The following is a 20,427-nucleotide window of genomic DNA, read 5'->3' on the forward strand; positions in this document are numbered from 1 at the left end:
GCATCAGGCTCTATGCTGAAAGCTCAGAGCCTGGAGCCTGCTTCGGATTCTGTGTCTCCCTCTCTGTCTGCTCCTCCCCTGCTCACACTCCGTCTCTGTCTCTCTCAAAAATAAATAAACATTTAAAAAAATATTTTAAAAAATTCAGTACGGAAATACCTATCTGGCAATCACCTATCTGGTGATTTGTCTCTGGTCACTCACCCAGGAGCTATTTTTTTCTCAGGTATCAGACTATTACTCTTTTCACCCCAATTTTTTTTTTTTTTTTTTTACACACTGTAAGCGGAAATCTTTCTAAAATGCATCACAAGTTTTCACGCCTCTACCAGTAGGGTAAACAACACATAATTTAATTCGTTACGAATCTCAAGATTTTTAAAGTTCATCCTGGTCTTTCAGATTAGAACATTTCTTTGCCAAAGAGCAACATGGCCTCTCCTGAGTGAGCTTTGGCAAGCCAGGCAGCTGCTAGGTAGAAAGGACTCCTGAGTCAAAGACCAGTGGTCATCACCCACTTGGCACCAGGACCTTCATCTGGGACCCTGACGTGACTGTTCTCAGAAGTTCTGGGAAGGAGTCCTACTTAACTCCTCCAGAGCAAAGACTTGGCATGCAAGTGCAGTTACACCCAGAATTACAGATGGGGCTATCTCGTGATTCTGTGGGAAGTTTCCTTCTTTACTTGGCTTGTGCTGCATGGTATGTCATTTTCTGCCCACAACTTGGTGAAAGAGAACTTTTCTGAGCTCCTCTCTAAGCATGTGTGTGCAGTGAAGAGCAAGCCTTTGCACTGTAACTGGATAAAGGACAAAGGAATAAGATTATCTATTCCCCAAAAGTACTTTGAATAATACAACCCAAAGAATGCTCTCTACCTTCAAGTCTATGGCTGTTCAAAGTAAATGGAATCACGGCCACCCTTAAGTCAAGTGGATAATAAAGGGTTCTCAGCATGGTTTAAAGTACTAAAAATAATTCAAACTCATCATAGTAGTGATTGCTCTGTAATTTGGGCAAAGAGTTAATCTTTGAGGAATATGGATACTATAAATAATTAAAATATCTTTAAGAGAGATACTAATTAAATCCTTTCACATACTTGGCTATAATTTGCTAGAAATATGTTTTGTTGATATATGTTGGCAATGGTATTTAAGAAAGCATTACGAACAAAAAGAGATTTACAGAGTTTATAATTCATACCATCCAACTGTCCTTTCCCAACGTCCTGCATTATAGACTAACTTCACTTTTCCTGTTTGAATACTAGGTGTATTTTCCAATCCTCTGATCCTGTTCAAAATCCTGTCATGGCTCCCCTTCTCCTAATGAAGCTCATATTCATTGCTTTAGCATTTTTAAGTGTATCCACTCTTTGGCCCCAATTTGTCTTTCCAATTAAGTTCTTAATCTTCACTATACAAACCTATGCTCTCATTTATTAGACATTTCATCATTCCTTAAGCAAGCCTTGCACTGATCTTGGACCATTTCTAATGTCATCTTCTCTGTGAAGCTTCTGTGATCCCTCCAAATAAGAGACTGGCCCTTTATCTGAACTTCTGTAGTCTTTTGTACTTCCCATGTGGCATCCATCACATACAGCGTTGTATTGTTATCTGTATCTATCTTATCTCTCTGACTGTATTTAAACCACCTTAAAGGCAGAATATGAGTTAATTTCTCATAGGACTATCGTTCATAATATCGAACATGGTGCATTACATATACAAAATGCAAACTAATCAAGTGATATCACATATGTATGAATCAAATCTCTTTCAGTGGCAAAATAACGGAAACCGAATTCACACTGGCTTAGTTTCTAAAAGGAGAATGTATTGATTCATATAAATGGCCAATCCCAGAATGCAGCTGACTTCAAGTATAAAAGGATTGAGGGGCTCAAAGAATGTCATTACAGTTATCTCTCCTCAACATTCTGCTTTTTCTGTATCTCTTTGTTTTCATTTTTCAAGGAGATATTTTCCACATGGCTTTCAAGAAAGGCATGTACAACCTCAGGTCACATACCCCAGGGAAGAGAACTATTGGCTTTTCCTTGATTTCAGAAAGTTGCACCAGATATAAAATGAAAGCATAGTTTCCTAATGGCACTCAAAGACAAATGATAACAAAGTGTACTGGATGGTAAAAACTACAAAATTACACTAAAAAGTATAAATCAACTTGCTAAAAATCTTAAAGATTAACATAAGGGTTAGCCTTACCATTTTTAAATTTCAGTGAAAATATCAAATCAACAAGCATATATTATACAACTATGTATTGTGCTCAAGTAATTCAAATGATACAGAAGCCAAACTTTCAACCACTGAGTAAATGTAGTCAAGTTGGTAGTTTAAAAAAAAAAATTTGATGCATGCAAATAAATGAATATAAGACATGATATTAACTAAGTGTTAAAAACTGTAGCAGAGATGACAACTTTAATAATAACTCAGGAAAGACAGGATGATTGTGGAATAGGGTGATCTATGAGGGTTTTATAGAGGTTGCAAAAACTGTTTTGTTTAATGAAAGATGGATTGTTTTTGAATTGTTGGAAGAAGGTGGGAAGAAATTAGGGTGCAAAGAAAATGAGATGGTCCAGAGGTAGGCTTTCTATTTGTAGAGACATAATTGTAGACAACAGCTCACATATAATGAAGAATTCATGTCGAGAATAAGGTGAATGGTCACAGTGAAGTTAACTTAAAGGAGATTTTGAATACTGGGTCTAGGAGTTTGAATTCGATCTGGTTCTAATTTCCCTATATGTAGGTTTGAAGAAGAATTGAGAAGTCATGGTAAGATTGGAGTTTAGACATTGGAATAATGTTTCTACTGTGAAATAGGGGTCAGCACTTCCATTTATGTAGGTTGTGAGCTGCACAGCCCTAGTGGGCACCAATCACATTGCAGTCTCATGAGGTTGTGCAGTGCACAACTCTTATAACAATGTATGACTGTTAAAAAGAAACCTGTAGGCCCAAGGTGATTCTTGCCCCCAGGACAGCAAACTGGGACTTATTTGAAATTTCATCACTTCCAGGAGTAGAATTTTAAGCCAATTTGGAATTCTCTGGTCAGCACCAATGAGGTAATCTATCATATGGACCCTCTCTGTCCCCCAGTGGAAGATGAGGTAGTCCACCTAATAAATCCCTCTGCCCTTCTCTGTAAGTGAAGGTGACCTTGCCTGGAATAATCCTTTCTTTTCCTTTGCTAATGACTTCTTGCCCCACCCTCCTTCCTAAAAAACCTTCCATTTTGTACAATTCCTTGGAGCTCTTCTACTTGCTAGATGGAATGCTGCCTGATTCATGAATCAATTAATAAGGTCAATTAGCTCTTCAAATTTATTCAGTTGATTTTTTTTTTTTTTTTAAAACAGTGGCCCATCTGGATGACTTTCAAGAAACAAAAAACACAGCAATTTGACATTGGTGGAATACAGATAGGTGTTAGGTAGAACTTGAAGAGAAGGTTGAAAAGAAAAGTAGAGACTAGATTATGGAAGGCCTCAAATTCCAGGCTAAGAAATAGGGACTTTATTCTAAAATGGGGGGGGGGGGGGCAGGGGTGCAGCACCTGGGTGGCACAGTTGGTTAAGCATCTGACTCTGGGTTTCAGTTGAGTTCATGATCTCGCAGTTTGTAAGTTCAAGCCCTGCGTCAGGTTCCACTCTGACAGTGCAGAACCTGCTTGGGATTCTCTCTCTCCCTTTCTCTCTGCCACTCCCTGCTCATTTTCTCTCTAAATAAATAAATAAATAAATAAATAAATAAATAAACAATAAAAAAAGAAAGACAGAAAGAGGGATTTTATGAATCTCTTATGAAAGAAATATGTGCCCTGGAACCTATTATGATTACTTAGGTAGAAAATAAAGGACAAAAATTACATTTCTTTTGAATCACTCCCAACAACCTTACTGCTAGCAGTTGCATAGAGTTTTATAGTAATTTCAAATATATTATTCCACTTGGATGTATATTTTTCTTGAAATAGTGAAACGATGTCCTAAGCTTATATAAAAAAATCACAAATCTAAAATATAGAAATTACCCATGATAGAGTACAATTTAATACCCACGGTGGAGCCAAACAACAACCATCTCTATGTTTATTTGTGCCAGAAAAGAATGAATGAGCAGTGTCAAAATCAGACTTGTCATGTGTTCGGGATCCCATTCTTTTCTGGAGGCCATTCTTCTTCAGGAATACTGTTCTCTATTTGTCCTCTTCCATTACTGAATTTCCCTGCAGCATTTTAGAAAAATATTCTTTAACCGTCCTGGGTCATCTCCTCACTTTCCATCCATCCAAACTGCTCGTAGAGTTAGTTATACATTTCATGTCTGTCTCCTTTGCCCTAAGTCACTTCTCAGTCCGTCCCACCTCTGCAGTTTTTCTCCCTGCAGATAACACAAACCTCTTATCTGTTACTTCTATTGGGAAATTTTCAGTATTTATCATATTTGACCTCTCTACAGTGGATGATAGTTTTCCTTTCCTTCATTCTTGAAACTCCTGCTGTGAGTTCCTGGTCTCATTGTGTCCAAAATATTTTGCCTCTGAGCTCTTGACTTGCTCCTGTCTTTTCATGTTAATAATCCTCCAGCGTTCCTTTCCATCCTTCATACTCTACCCTGTCTCATTACACGAATTTTCTCTGGGTGATTTAATTCCCTCCTTCTAAAGCTTATATACTGATATCTGTTAGTTCTCTATCTCCAGTCCAGATCCAAAGCCATATATTTACAATTGGATGTTCCCCAGATGCTTCACAAAACATGTCCAGCAGCGAATTCTTACCAGGACCTCAAGTCCATTCTTCCTTCCATATTCTCTTCAGAATTTACGGAACCACCATTTATGCAAGGAACTATGCTAGAAAACAGAGAGCTGTCCTTGATTCTTTTCTTCTCCTTCGTCCTCCATGTGATAGTTAATTTTATGTGTCAACATGATAGGGCTACAGGGTACACAGATATTTGATTAAACATTATTTCTGGCTGTGTCTGTGAGGGTGTTTCTGGATGAGATTAACATTTAAATTGGTAGGCTTAATAAAAGATTTCCCTCCCTGTATCCAATCCATGAAAGCCCTGAATAGAATAAAAGGCTGATCAAGAAAGAATTCTTACTCTTTGCCTTAAGGTCTTCAAGCTAAGACATCAGTCTTCTGCCTTTGGACTCAAACTCCGGCTGGGACTTACAACAGCTTCTCCCCTGGGGCTCAGGCCTTTGGACTCAGACTGGAAATTTACCATCAGCCCCTCTGGGTCTCCAGTTTGCCAACTGCAGATCTTGAAATTCTCAGCCTCCCTAATCACATGAGACAATTCTTTACAGTACATCTCTTTCTAAAGAAAAATCTACATAATATCCTTTTGGTTCTGTTTCTCTGGAGAACCCTGACTAATACAGATCTTGTTAGCAAGAGTGGATCTAGAGGACCACAATTTTAAGGATGACTTTTCTGCATTGGTTATGTGGTTTCTGGAATTGGCTCTCTAATCTCATTACATTGTAGAATAGGAATGACTCTATTTCCAGTAAGGAAGAGAGCTGTGAGAGACCATGGCAGGATCTGGCAGCAGAGATATGCAAAATACCCTCCTTAGATATTCTAATCAGGCAAGGAGCTTGATGACCACATATATAATGCTTTCAGACATTTTTGGAAATCTAATGAATATAATGAGGTTTTTCGTTTGCTCCTAACTTTGCTGGACAAAGTGGTAAAAGGAAAGGATAAGCTCAGGGATGTGTCTTCTCAGTTCAAGTACCACATAAATGAACTAAACATTTTTGTGTGTGCCCTAAAGGAGACTGTTAGCCTCCTGTAGCCTCAGGGTTGAGATTGTGGAAAATCAAACACAGAATTTCACCCTGTATTTAGCTGAATTACAACACAAGTTGAACTCTTCAGGGTGTCTACTGTTAAAGTGAGGGCATTGACTGGGAAAGAATAGAATCTTGTAATTTGGAATGGGGACCTGCAGGAAGACCCTGATGAGTCTGGGAATGTTGAGCCTCTAAATTCTGATTAGTCTTCTTTCCCAGTTGAAATAGCCTCCTCATTCCCAACGGTATTGGCCTCTCTAATTCCCCCTTACTCCTAATTGGAGAACATTAACTTTGCATTGCCTGAGGAAACTATAATGCTGTGCAATACAAAGCTGATTCTCTTTGCAACCCACCTCTCCTACACCTCTTTGATTCTAGACCTATCACTAGACCCAAATTCCAGAAGACCTCTAAGGGTGAGATACAAAATGTGATCTATGAGGAGGTGTGCCACACTCCAAAAGAACGGTACGAGTTTTCAAATGTATGCAGACTAAAACCTGGAAAATATGTATGGGAATGGATACTGAGACTATGAGATAATGATGGAAGAAGGAAAGCTGGATCAGGTCAATATTATTAATATGGGCTTACTGAGAAGAGATTCTCTATTTAACATTGTAGCTCGGGGAGTTGGAAAGGGTTCTCATGGTTTGTTAAGTTGATTGAATGAAACATGGACCAAAGTGTGGCCCACTGTGAGCAAACTAGGAACACTAGATTTGCTTTGCTTTAATGTAGAGGAAGAGATTCAAAGGCTTAGGAAGTTTGGAATGTAGATTTATCAAATTAGAGGATTTGTCAGTTAAGACTTACCCACACTGAGAGTACAAGTGATGCACTGGGAGACGTACCAGAGTGCACAAAACACCTTTCTCCACTACTCTGAGGGAAAAAGAAAAAAAAAAAAAAAGTGAGTAGAGCCCTAGCATCTTCAAAGAGTCTGTAATCACTCCTTTCTGTAGACCAGTCCCTATAGTGGGGACTACAGTCACTGAATCAGGAAACCTAAATGCAATTAGAGTAATTGGATCCTAGGGTAGCAATGGCCACATGGTAGCACTCAACCACCAATGGCAAGGTGGGCATGGCTGCCATAATGGATAGCAGCTAAGCTGCAGTCAGAATAGTCTGACTTGCACAAAACTGTGGCATTGGTTGGTTGATCATGGCGTTCCAAAAAGTGAGATAGATCGGGAGCCTGATAAATTTTTACTTAATCTATCACAACAGAAGAGCTTTAGATCAAGTGGACAAAAGTCTGACCTGAGTCATAAAAATAGAGTCATGGCTTCTCAACCAATTCCTAGACTTGAATCCATTTTTAGACCCAGAACAACTAGAATTGAGAAGACACTGAGTTCCCTTGAGACAGGGCCCCCATACACTGCCAAAAATTTATACTGTTTATCTTTCTCCAAGCCTTCACCAAAAGGATCTATAATCTTTTACCAGGGTAACTGCTCATTGAGGAAAGAATCCCTTTAGTGACTACTAGGCACTGGCTCTGAACTGACACTAATTCTAGAAGACCTGAAATATCACTGTGATCTACCAGTCAGAGGAGGGGCTTATGGAGGTCAGGTAGTTTGGGGATCTTAGCTCAGGTCCTTCTTACAGTGGCTGGTGGGTCCTTGACCCATCCTGTGGCTATTTTCCCAGTTCTGGAATGCGTAATTGGAAGAGATATAATCAGCAGCAGGAAGAATCCCCAAATTGGCTCCTTGACCTATGGAGTGTGGGCTATTGTGGTGGGAAAGGCCTCGCGGGGGCTTCTAGAACTGCCTCTAACTAGGAAAACTATGTAACCAATGCAATATCGCATTCATGAATGTGCTGCCGAGATTTATGCCAATATCAAGGACTTAAGGATGCAGGGGTGGCCATTCCTATGCCATCCCTATTCAACTCACCTATTTGGTCTGTGCTGAAGATAGATAGATCTTGAAGCGTAACAGTTGATTTTGTAAACCTTAACCGGGTGGTGACTAGCTACAGCTGCTCCACCCACTATGGTTTCATCACTTGAACAAATCAACACATTCCCTGACATCAGATGTGGCGCTATTGATTTGGCAAATGCTTTTTCTCAATGCCTGTTAGTAAAGACCACTGGAAGCTACCCATCAGGAACAGGATGTTATGTGACCCACCAAGCCAGGAAGGTAACATGCACAGCAGCACTCCACCAACAAATAGACGCGGTCTATATGTTATATGGCTTAAATTTACTGAGCCTCATTTATGTCTCAAAATGTGGTCCCTCTTGGTAAATGGTCCACAAGTACTTAAAAAAATGTGATTCTGTTGTTGAGTGGAATGTTCGATACATGTCAATTAGGTCTTGTTGGTTGATAATGTTGTTCAGGTCTTTTATATCCTTATAGATTTTCTGGCTGCTTCTTTTACCGAGTACTGGGAGAAAAGAGTAGAAGCCTCCAAATGTAGCTGTGGATTTGTCTATTTCTCCTTGTCCTATTAGTTTTTGCTTCATATATTTAGAAGGTCCACTATAGGCACATAATCATTAAGGATTACTAGGTCCTGTGGATAACATGACCCCTTTATGAAGTGATTGTCAGTACTCCTGATAATATAATTTTTTCTCTAAAATCTTCCTCTAAAATTTTTTTGAAAATAAAACAAAATCTACATTCTCTATTATTGATATAGTCACTCCCTCTTTATTTTGATGAGTGTTCTCATGTTCTATTTTTTCCCCTTTTAGGAGTTTTAATACTTTTTATTTTGAAGTAATTTTAGACTAACAAAACAATTGCAAAAATGGTTCTTGTATACCCTTTACTAACTTCCCCTAACACAAAATGTCTCTTCAGTGTCCCGGGTCATCTTCTGTTAGGAAGATGGCCGCACTTCACCTGGGCTCCTCCTTCCGTGTGTGCGACATCATTCTTGCCAAACAGTAGTTAGAGCGGTCGCTAGGTTTACATCTTTGTTTCCTCGCTCTCCAGGATTACTCTTGCTTGATGTCTTATCTCTGAACCATTGTGTTCTGACAGGTTCTTATGTCTGAACCATATATTTTGTTCAAGTTTTTAGTTATTTCAGGCTATGGTGTAAATCTGGACCCCTTATATAGTATTTTGAACCTTGCTTTTTTTGTGTGTATTTTTTTCCTCATTTAGTGTTCATCATATCATGGGGTATTCTTTACAAATACCAGTTTAGCAGATATGTCAGTGCCCCACTCATATTTGCTAGGATATCTTTGCCATTTTCTGGCACCCAGGCTTCTAGTGTGCTGTAACTCCTGTAACCAGCACCTGGGACTCAGGATGCTGTGGCCATTTTGCTGTTTGTACACAGAGGACAGGGAAATTCCTGGTACTTTACGCCCCTCCACCAAACCCTTAATGATTCCATGGAGCAGGAATATAAATAATGCCAGCTCCCTCGCTCCTTATGGGAACAATTCTGAGGTATGATCTATGCTTTTTCCAGAGCTCTTCTGAATGAGCAAAAGTTACTTTGGGACTGCTCATTTGGCATTCCCCCTGCTATATTGATTTTTCATTGGAATTCTGCCTAATAACCTTCTTCCACACAAAAACCTTTTTCAGTGTCCCTTTCTGAGGATCCCAAGCTAAACAACTAGTTTTACTGTCTGGTTAACATTTCTTTCAGGGATTCTGGATCCAATTCCAACATGGGGGTGTGTTCCTCCCCACTCACAACACCAAGCAATTCTTGAACACCAGCAGGGTGTCCGAGAATTCAACTCAATTCTGATCCTATCTACCGGAGATAGCATCAGATTTCACAGGTTGAGGGCTGAGTCCTACAAGACTGCACCCCCCACCCCAACATCTTCAGACAACTAATCTCAAGCCTCAGGTTGTTACCTGTACTTCTGAACAACGGGTTACAGATTGGAGGTTCCTCCCCAAATTCAATTAATTTGCTAGAGTGGCTCACTGAACTCAGGGAAACACTTACATTTACCAGTTTATTAAAGGATATGATAAAGTATACAAATCAGCAACTAGATGAAAAGGGCAAGGTACAAGGAAAGGGTGGGGAGCTTCTATGCCCTCTCCAGGCATGCCATTGTCCCCAAAGTTCTACCAGTTCACCAACCAGGAAGTTCTGTGATATAACTGACTAAAAAATTGTCTTCTTAGGTTTTTCTGGAGGCTTCATTACATAGTCATAATTGCCTAAATCATTGCCCATTGGCTGATTCAGTATCTAGCCCCTCACCCTGAGGTTGGGAGAAGGGACTGAGAGTGTGCATATATATATATATATATATATATATATATATATACACATATATATACACATATATATATATACACATATATATGTGTGTATATATATATATATATATATATAATTTTTTTATTTTTATTTTTTTTTTTTTTATGAGAGAGAGTGTGAATGGGGCAGGGGCAGAGAAAAGGGGACAGAGGATCTGAAGTAGGCTTTGTTCTGCAGCAGAGAGCCCAACATGGGGCTCAAACTCACAACTGTGAGATTATGACCCAATCTAAAGGCAGACACTTAACCGACTGAGCCACCCAGGCACCATGGGAGGGAGAGTTTCAATCTTTTAATCACATGTTTGGTCCTTCTGGCAACCAGCCCCTAGCCCAGGTTGGGGTCCAAAAGTTACCTTCAGTCATAACAGGACACCCATTTCACCTTTAGGGCTCTGAAACATTTTCAGAAACTGTGGATGGAGACTAAATATACCAGAGAAATATATTTTGATCCTCTGAATGACCAAATGTATATTTCTTATAAATCATTATATTGTAATATTCTATTCTTTATATGCCATTTATATTGTAATTTATTTAACTATTTTCAATAGTCCAGCATTTAGGTAGGTTGTTTCTACTTTTTTTTTTTCACAATTATTAATTTTATGATAACGATCTTTGCATGCAAAAATGTTTTCTTGAGTTCTAGACTACTTCCTATGAATAGATTCCTAGAAGAGAAATTACTGAATCAAAAGACATGAATATTTTATGGTGCCTGATCCAAATTGCCAATTTGCCTTCCAGAAAATGTATATCAATTCATAGTTCCCTTTGCAGCATATCTTTGCTTAAAATATTTTTGAGCAAATGAAGCCGATCTGAATGTTAACCTTAAAAAAAACTTGCTATTTTTATTAGTTATGAGATTATTTGTATTGTTTTCATTTCTCTGATTACTGAGACTGACTAATTTCTCACATATTTACTGGTTGCCTGTTTATGAACCACTTATAAACTATTATATGTTTATGAACTTTGCAATTTTTTCTTAGTGTTTTTAACTACATGCATACAATCATACAAAGTCGTTAGATCTGTGTAATTCATGCAATCTATTTAATCTATGCAAATATTCTCTGTATGTGTTTGCTTTTAAATTGTTGTTTGAGATGTGACAATTTTGAGTTTTAAGTAATCTAATGTATTTATTTCTTTTCATTTCTGATTTATTCTAAGACTTTCCTACTTAGAAAGTTGCATTTCAAATTTTGAAAAAAATTTTTAATGTTTCTTTATTTTTGAGAGAGAGAGAAAGAGAGAGAGGGAGTGGAAGAGGGGCAGAGAGAGAGGGAGACACAAAATCTGAAGTGGGATCCAGGCTCTGAGCTGTCAGCACAGAGCCTGATGCGGGGTTCAAACTCGTGAGCCATGAGATCATGACCAGAGCCAAAGTCAGACACCCAAAGAACTGAGCAATCTAGGTGCCCTGAAAGTTGCATTACATTTAAAATCAGATACATTTTATTTACATTTCCCCCCAGAATTTTTTCTTCCTTTTCTTTCTCTTTAACTTGTAAATTCCCATTATTTATTTTGATCTTCGGCAGAGAACAAAAGTAGATTCCATTGTGTGCTAAGTTTATTCACTCACTCACAAATGTATTCAGTGTTTACCAAGGTACTAAGTGTGGTGCTAGACATTGTTGGTAAAGGCAAATGTTGAGAGGGACACTGAAGTCACATCTGAAGTTGATGTAGGCTGGCTGGGCCCAAGGACCCAGAGGGGTCCCAGAACCCACAGGGGGTCCCACAGAACCAGCCAAGAGGGTCCTTGGTTTCGCACAGTATAGAAATCCAATGTGAGCAGAGAGGAAGTGAGAGCAGAGTTTATTAAAGATACAGAGAATGTGTAGATACTGATAGAGCATCTGGGAGCTTCAGAAAGGAAAGAAGAGTGAGTCTTGTTTTTGCTTGGGATTTGGGGGTTTTATTGAGGATGTGGTCCAGTGCACAGTGTCTTCCTAAGCATCCGGGAACAAAGACCAGTTAGGTGCTCCCTGTAAGTCACTTATGCCCTGGAACCAAGAATCTTGATGACTTAGTGGTCTTGGAAAACATTCTTGGCAACCCCACCTAATCACTCCTTAGATGTTATCTATTATGTGGGAAGACTCTTAAAAAAATCATTAAATCGATGACCTTTACATAGAGGACAGACACTGTTTTATAAGGCACATGTAAGGTAGAAGTGTAGGTCCTTGCAAGAATAGAAGCAGGATAAGGAGCAAAAAAAAAGTAGTTTTCCATGGGGTCTCTTTAGTTTCCCTGTCTCAAAGTCACTCGGTAAGACAGTTCACTTAATTCATTACTGAGAGAGAGGGAGGACATGTGTGAAGTGGCCACCCAGGGCTGGGTATTTTGCCCTCCTTTTTCATTCCTTATAGAAAAACAGATCTTATGATCAGAGATATGTTCAACAATGTTAAAACCAACAAATGGGTGGAAAGCATCATTATCCTGAAGAGAATTGATTTTCATTATTTATTGAAAATATCCACTTTTTTCCCCTCTTCATCTAATGACTTAAAAAGTAGCAATATAAAACATATTATTTTTTTCTATAAGTATTTTAACATGATTGCAATAATATTATCTATACAATTTGACATTCTCTCTTTTGCATTTAATTGATATGAAACGTTTGGATATGCCATAAACTACTTAGTAAACATATCTACCAGTTATACATAAAAGGTTTTAAACGGACCAATTACTCTTTTCAAAGCAGAGTTCAGTTTTCTTCTTAAATAAATAGATATTATTTTATAGATTCTCTATTTGGGATATTATCGTACAAACATGCCCATTTTGGGGGGTGTGCACATTTAATCAAAGTGAATTAATATAAGCACATACCACCTTGGGCCTTCAAACAAATTTCTTTTTCAATTAGTCAGGCAATCTTTCCAGTTTTCCTCCTCTTAGTAACTCCTAAGACCATTCATTCCATAATTTATTGAGCCTCTAAAATGGAAAATGAACTGTAATAGGGCACTGCTTTAAGAAATAACGTTCCATACATTCCAATGTATTTAATGTAGCCCTTCAAATCTTTAACCTATCCCTCTCTACTAGCTCCTTTCCAGAAATTCCTGTGTATGCTAATCCAACAACAAAAGCCCTCACAGCAAACTTTCTTTCAATCTCATGATTTCCTCAAGCTCCATCCAATCTCTCTTCCTTTGCAGCCAAACTATCAAAAGTGAAGTTCACCCTACCACTCCTCTTCTTACTTATCTTTCACCCATTTATTACCCATCCTACTATAATCTTCCGCTCCACCCCGAATCAGTTCCATCTATGGCCTTGTAGGTTTTATCTCAACTTCCTCTCCATAGCTCTATCAACAACACTAAAAGTTCTCAGTAACTTTGGCTTCCATGGTACTTCTCTCATATATGTTTTCTTTTCTTCCTTTTCTTTTCTTTTCTTCTCTCTTCTCTTCTCTCTCTTCTTTTTTTTTCTTTTCTTTTCTTTTCTTTTCTTTTCTTTTAATGTTTATTTATTTTTGAGAGAGACAGAGGACAAGCAGGGGAGGGGCAAAGAGAGAAGGAGACACAGAATCTGAATCAGGCTTCAGGCTCTGAGCTGTCAGCACAGAGCCTGACACGAGGCTCGAACCCCCAGACCGTGAGATCATGAGACCTGAGCCGACGTCGAAGTGGAACGCTCAACTGACTGAGTCACCCCGGTGCCCCATCTCACATACGTTTTCTTGATTACCAATTTCTCCTTTTACCTCCCTAGTCATTTCAATGTGTAGTAGAAACCCTTAACTCTACTTAACCAGCTCTCTGGATGAGGGGAGGCTTTCCCCTCTGTCAGTCAGTCTCTCCCTGCACACCTCAGGGCTGAAGACTCCTGACACTTAAACCAGTCTCTACTTGATCTGTGTCTGCCTACTAAACTGAATGCCTCATAGAGACTAACAGTTTGTTCTAGAAGCTGTTTATGCCATTGCACTTGTTATTTTAATTATGTAATGTAATCAACTATTATGTAAACTAATAAAATATAGAGTGGGGAAAAAAAGGGGGTTGTTTTTATAAAAATTAAGATGAGTGATTTCGAAAAGCTCCATAATGGCTGGTACGTTGAAGAAAACTTGCAGTCAAGTTAGGTGAAAAACAAAACCAAGAAAAAACTCCTTCCAGTCTAGGCATATTGACATGGAATGACCCTACCATGAAAGTATCTTTAAGGTCTTACACCACACAACAAAGCTGAAACTGGAATCTGAATGATTGTCTACAGCTTAAGAGACTAAGCTGAGCTCCAACCAAAAACAGACACTGTTTTTGCAAAGCAAAGCAGAATGCCTCGCATCAAAAGAGAATGAAAGCAAAGTAACATTTATATGTTTTAAGGTCTCTATGCAACACTTCACTTTTTCCCATCTTGAACTAACTCTACTGATTAACCTATCCCATTGCTTGGTGTTACAGGCCTCCTTCTCTAGAAATTTCATGATTACATCATGAGGTCTCTTGTTCTCTTTCTCTGCTCTCTCCTTGAGTAATTTAGTTTCCAACCAGAGCTTTAATTTAGCCCTTATTTTTTAAAAATTTAAAATGTTTATTTATTTATTTTGAGAGAAAGCTTGAGTATGAGCAGGGGAGGGGCTGAGAGAGAGAGAGAGAGAGAGAGAGAGAGAGAATCCCAAGCATGGTCTGTGCTGTCAGCACAGAGCCCCATGCATCTCAGGAACCATGAGATCATGATCTGAGCTGAAATCAAGAGTTAGACACTTGGGACACCTGAGTGGCTCAGTTGGTTAAGTGTCTGACTCTTAATTTTAGCTCAGGTCATGATCTCACGGTGTGTAAATTTGAGCCCCCGCCTTGGGCTCTGTGCTGACAGCAAGGAGCCTGCTTGGGATTCTCTCTCCCTCTCTTTCTGCCCCTACCCTGCTGGCTCTTTCTCTCTCTCTCTCAAAATAAATAAATAAACATAAAAAAAAAAAAAAAAAAAAAAAAGAGTCAAACGCTTAACTGACTGAGCCGTCCAGGTGCCCCTAATTTAGCCTTTAAATAAACAAGTACCATATGGTGAACATGGGCCCTGCTTTGGGTAAACATGAGCCCCGCTTCTCTCTCCCTCTCTCTCTCTCTCCCTCTCCCTCCCTCCTTCCCTCCCTGTGCCCTTCCCGGGAAAACAAACAAAAAAACAAGTACCAAATCTGCAAGCCCTTCACAGAAAGAGTCCACATTCTCCACCTTCCACTTCCCTCCCTGTACTGTGCCATTTTTGCTATAACTACCTAAGAAAATTGTTGAGATATAAACAAAGCATAAGGAAAACATTAGCCCATAAATAATAACCCAAGAATGAGAATCTGGCTTGAATAAGTGTGCAAGGAAATTCCTTTGTTTTAAGGTCATAATTTTCCTCTTAACTATTAAAGAAGTTCAATTAATAATTATGATTGAAAATTATTTTATTTATTAAAAAAAATTAAATGTTTATTTATTTTTGAGACAGAGCACAAGCAGGGGAGGGGCAGAGAGAGAGGGAGACACAGAATCCGAAGCAGTCTCCAGGCTCTGAGCTGTCAGCACAGAGCCTGACTTGGGGCTCAAATTCCCGAACTGTGAGATCCTGACCTGAGCCGAAGTCGCCTGCTTAACCAGCTGAGCCACCCAGGTGCCCTGGAAAATTATCATTTTAAAGTGGGTAACTGATGCTTTTTTTTTTTTTTTTTTAATCAACTGTAGTTTTCCAGAAATGTACAAACAAATTTAGGTCAACAATGACAAGTATCACTACAACATTCAATTTTATCTAAATGAAAGCCACAGTTTTTCTTCCGTCTTGAATCCTGTGGGCTCGTTCTCTCTGAAGCTAGGCAGGGCAGATATGACTGTCCCTTGCATTTTACAGATGAGAGAATTAAGGTCCTAACAGTTACTGACTTACTGCTGATCTCACAGGTAGTTTGTAACCTAAATGGGATTTGTATCCTGGCAGTAGGCATCTTGAGTCACCTTTTGAATGTTCCCAAGTCCCTTTACAATTGGACAGGAGAATCAGGAAATAAGTGGGGAAAAATGAAACTCTTCTATCCATAATTATGACTCATCTGCTCACCAGCCTAAGATTATGTCATTGGAGTTCAGTCCTTTGTTTAACATATTTTCTCACAAAATTCTTGAGAGGAATAAGAAGTTAATAATTCATCCTTTAACATCTTCCTATTAATCGATATACCCAATTTGCTTCCCTTTAATTAAGTGGTTACTTGAAGGACTGTGATAGGCATTTTGAGAAAGATTGCTTTGGATTATTGTCCTTTGTCTTCAAGAAGGGAAGGACAATGTATATGTATGTGGGTGGGAGTGAAGGGCATAGTCATAGACAAGGATCTGGGAAACGAAAAGGGATGATAGGATGTTGGATGCCAGGATTTGAAGAGTTGCACCAGAGAACAGAATGAGAAGGAGCAGAGTGAGGAAAGACATGTGTTTTTATTTCACAGTTTTAATTTGAGAACTTAATGCTGAGGTAACTCAACTCTTAGAATTTTTTTTTTGAAAGTTTGTTCTACTTTATTTCTAAGTAAAACCATTGATAGTCCCTTTGTTTTGACTCAAAGTATTCCCAAAACTAGAGCATAAAAAATATTTATGGACTAGATTATGATTTCCTTTAGGAACGGTTCCGAAATTGTCAAATTTCTGACCCAGGACTTAGCATCGGATACATCATAAATATGATCAGCCATGTCCCATGATAATTAAAAAATACATACCTATCATATAACATTAAAATTTAAATACTGATTCTGTAAGATGGTCATGGATAAACCAAGTATGTCTTTAATATAAAGGAATCCAATAAACTATCCATTTTGGGGGAACATTAAAAATGTCATGTTTCATCGGCCACTGACCTTCCCACGGTCTGTTTGTCTGAAGTCTCTGAGTTACTAAAGACAGACAGCTAGTGAAAAGCTTCTTGAAGAAGCCAATGAAGATTTGGGAAATTTGCTTCACTTGATTCTCACGTATGGTCCTTTTCCGTTTCTTCTAACATTCTATGAAATGAAACTTTTTTAAAAAGTAATATGCTAGCTATAATACACGTTAAGCAACAAATACAAAATAATTTCTTGAGCCACCTTAAAATTTGGAAGAGTTTATGGTATGCTAGATTGTCCTGTTTTAGAGGGATGTTAAAGGCATTTGAAATGATTTTTCTTGTTTCTTTAGTCTAAGCTACACACCTTGTGGCAAGGAGGGCCTCCTAAAGAACTTTCTCCATTATCAAAGTAGTCCATGTTCGAAAGGCATTTATTATTGGTGCTACAAGTAAGGTTTCTCGTATTGAAAATCATTTTACGGACAAGGGCTGACTTTCCCCTTCACTCTCCTCTAACTCCTTAAATAGTTCAAAGTTCAAAGTAGTTCAAAGCTACTAAGGTGGCAGCTTAGAGACAGAGCAAAGCAAGGCGCCAAGACCACTGATTAGGGTTCAATTGTTTTATCATGCTTTTAGCTACAGGCTTACTTCATACTCTCTTAATCTGCTAACAATTACCAACAGGTCATTAGCAAAATTTTATGGAAAGGAGTTTCAAAACATCTCTTACAGAATCCTCAAAACAAAACAAAACAAAACAGAATAGCTTGAATGTGGCTTCCTTTACCCCTTAAAAAGAAAGTATAGGAAAGACTGTGTCTTAATTAGGTGCTAGCAAAAGGTGAAGTGGCAAAAAGGTAGAGTGCAGTTTCCTATAGCTGATAAAGGATAGCTGATTTCAGAAATATTTACATGAAAAGGTTACAGCTGTGATTTATTAACACTGAAATGCCATTTAAATTTTTAGTTTTTTATGGATATAATTGACATATAACACATTAGTTTCAGATGTATGAAATAATGATTCAATATAAATATTTATTGCAAAATGATCACCAGAATAATTCTGGTTAACATCCATCACCACACATAGTCACAAAATTGTTTAAAATTTTATTTAACATTCATCACCTTTTCTTAGGCATTGATGCCTCTTGCCAATTAAAAAAAAAAAAAAAACTATTGAATTCAATTTGTAGTAAAGAGATTTAATCAAAAAATTTCACAGACAATGGAGGCTATTTACTCTGGGACTGATCATATAAATTTACAAATTATACACTGGCTGTATCCCTCAACCGTATTTTTCTTGCCTTCCCCTATTTTGAAAATAAACAAATTTTATTAATTTAGTAACACTGGAAAGAATGCTAAGGCTCCCAGATGTTACCTTAACCTTTCTCAAATGCAAGACTTTGAATTTCTTAAGTTAATTACTTCCTGCCTTAGAAATAAAATATTAAGTTGATGAAATACCTCAGGATATATAATTTTTAAATTACAAATGTTAAATATATGGCATATAGAAATATCATATAATACTATTTTAAAAATGATAAATAAAAATAAAACAGAACTAACAACAGACCTCACAAGACCAGCAAAAATAGCTCATCTATTACAAGTTCTACCCAAAGGCAATGTTATGTAAATTCAATTTATAGGCCCTGGATAGCTTCCCCAATGTTGGCCTCTCAAAAGCTTTATACTGATATTTTTAAGAAACTAGCAGCATACTTCACCTTGGAAAAGTAATTTTATAAAGACACTGCCATTAGTGATTTTATGTACTTCCATATACCCTTTCTGAATTTGAAATAATGGAGAAGTTCAGGTAATAATTTTTGTTCTCTTTCAAATTTTATGACTAAAATATTGAGTTGTGTTTTATGGCCTACATTTATTATATTCTGTAGAGTCTGTCAGCAGCTTTAGGCAAAGAATACCTTTCGAGTCTGGAATCAGATGCGAAAGAATCAGAGGTTGAAAATGAGAAATCATGTATTCCAGAAGCATAAGAATTTTCCAGAGAGTCTGAAATTCAACTAAATACTGCATATTGTGTAATATATGAATGATAATTTTCCAATCCTCTGCCCAATCTTTCTTTCTCTTTCTTTCTTTCTTTCTTTCGATAATTTTCTCTTCAAGAATGGGCCAGGATTATTGCTATAAAATGTCATTTCCTCCAGAGCAGTTTTGGTAGGTTTTTTGGAGGAAGAGTAAACTCCTGGAATTATCCAGTCTCATTTTCTAAGACTAAAGCTGAAAGAAATTTAAACAGTGGTAGATTAAATAACAAGTCTATATTTTACACAACAGAATAAAATTTTGAAACTTCCTTAAATCGTTTTCTTTTTAAACTAGGTTCTCATTTTATTTTTTTTTTACTTTTTTTTTAACGTTTATTTATTTTTGAGACAGAGACAGAGCATGAATGGGGGAAGGTCAGAGAGAGAGGGAGACACAGAATCCGAAACAGGCCCCAGGCTCTGAGCTGTCACCACAGAGCCCGACGCGGGGCTCGAACTCACGACCGCAATATCATGACCTGAGTCGAAGTCGGATGCTTAACCGACTGAGCCACCCAGGCGCCCCAAGGTTCTCATTTTAATGGACCAAATACGATTTGTTAATATCACTTGTTTAAAGAGAATGAGAACTGGGGAAACTGGGTGGCTCAGTCTGTTAAGCGTGGGACTCTTGATTTCTGGTCAGTGTCGGGTCATGATCTCATGGTTCCTGGGATTGAGCCTCTCCAGGCTCTGTGCTGACAGTGCGGAGCCTGCTTGGGATTCTCTCTCTCCTTCTGCCCCTCTCCCCATCTTGTGCTCTCTTTCTCTCTCTCAAAATTAATAAACATTAAAAAAAAAAAAAAAGAATGAGAACTTGACTTCTATAAAAGGAAGTGATAAAAAGAGCAGTATTCTAACCTGGATCTAATTCTGCTGAACTCCTAACTCTCTGCATGTCCTAGGTCCTACAGCCATCTGTCACTTTAGTTTTTAATTTTAAAATTTTATTTAAATATAAATTAGTTAACAGACAGTGTAGTATCGGTTTCAGGAGTAGAACTCAGTGATTCATCACTTACAACACCCAGTGCTCATTCCAACTAATGTCCTTTTTAATGCCCTTCTTAATCCCCCCACCCAACATGCCTCCAGGAACGCTGTTTGTTCTCTATATTTAAGAGTCTCTTAATGGCTTGCTTCCCTCTGTTTTTATCTTATTTTTCCTTCCCTTCCCCTTTGTTCATCTGTTTTGTTTCTTAAATTGCACATATGAGTGAAATCATATGATATTTCACTTTCTCTGACAGCTCTCAGTCACTTTAATAAACTTTGGTTTCTTTACCAAAATGTGAGGCTAACCCTTAATCTGGGTGTGGTGAGATAATAAATGAAAGTATTTTTGA

Source organism: Panthera pardus, unplaced genomic scaffold (genome assembly GCF_024362965.1).
Source record: "Panthera pardus isolate Hobbes unplaced genomic scaffold, ASM2436296v1 HiC_scaffold_16, whole genome shotgun sequence".
In the NCBI taxonomy this organism is placed as follows: domain Eukaryota; kingdom Metazoa; phylum Chordata; class Mammalia; order Carnivora; family Felidae; genus Panthera; species Panthera pardus.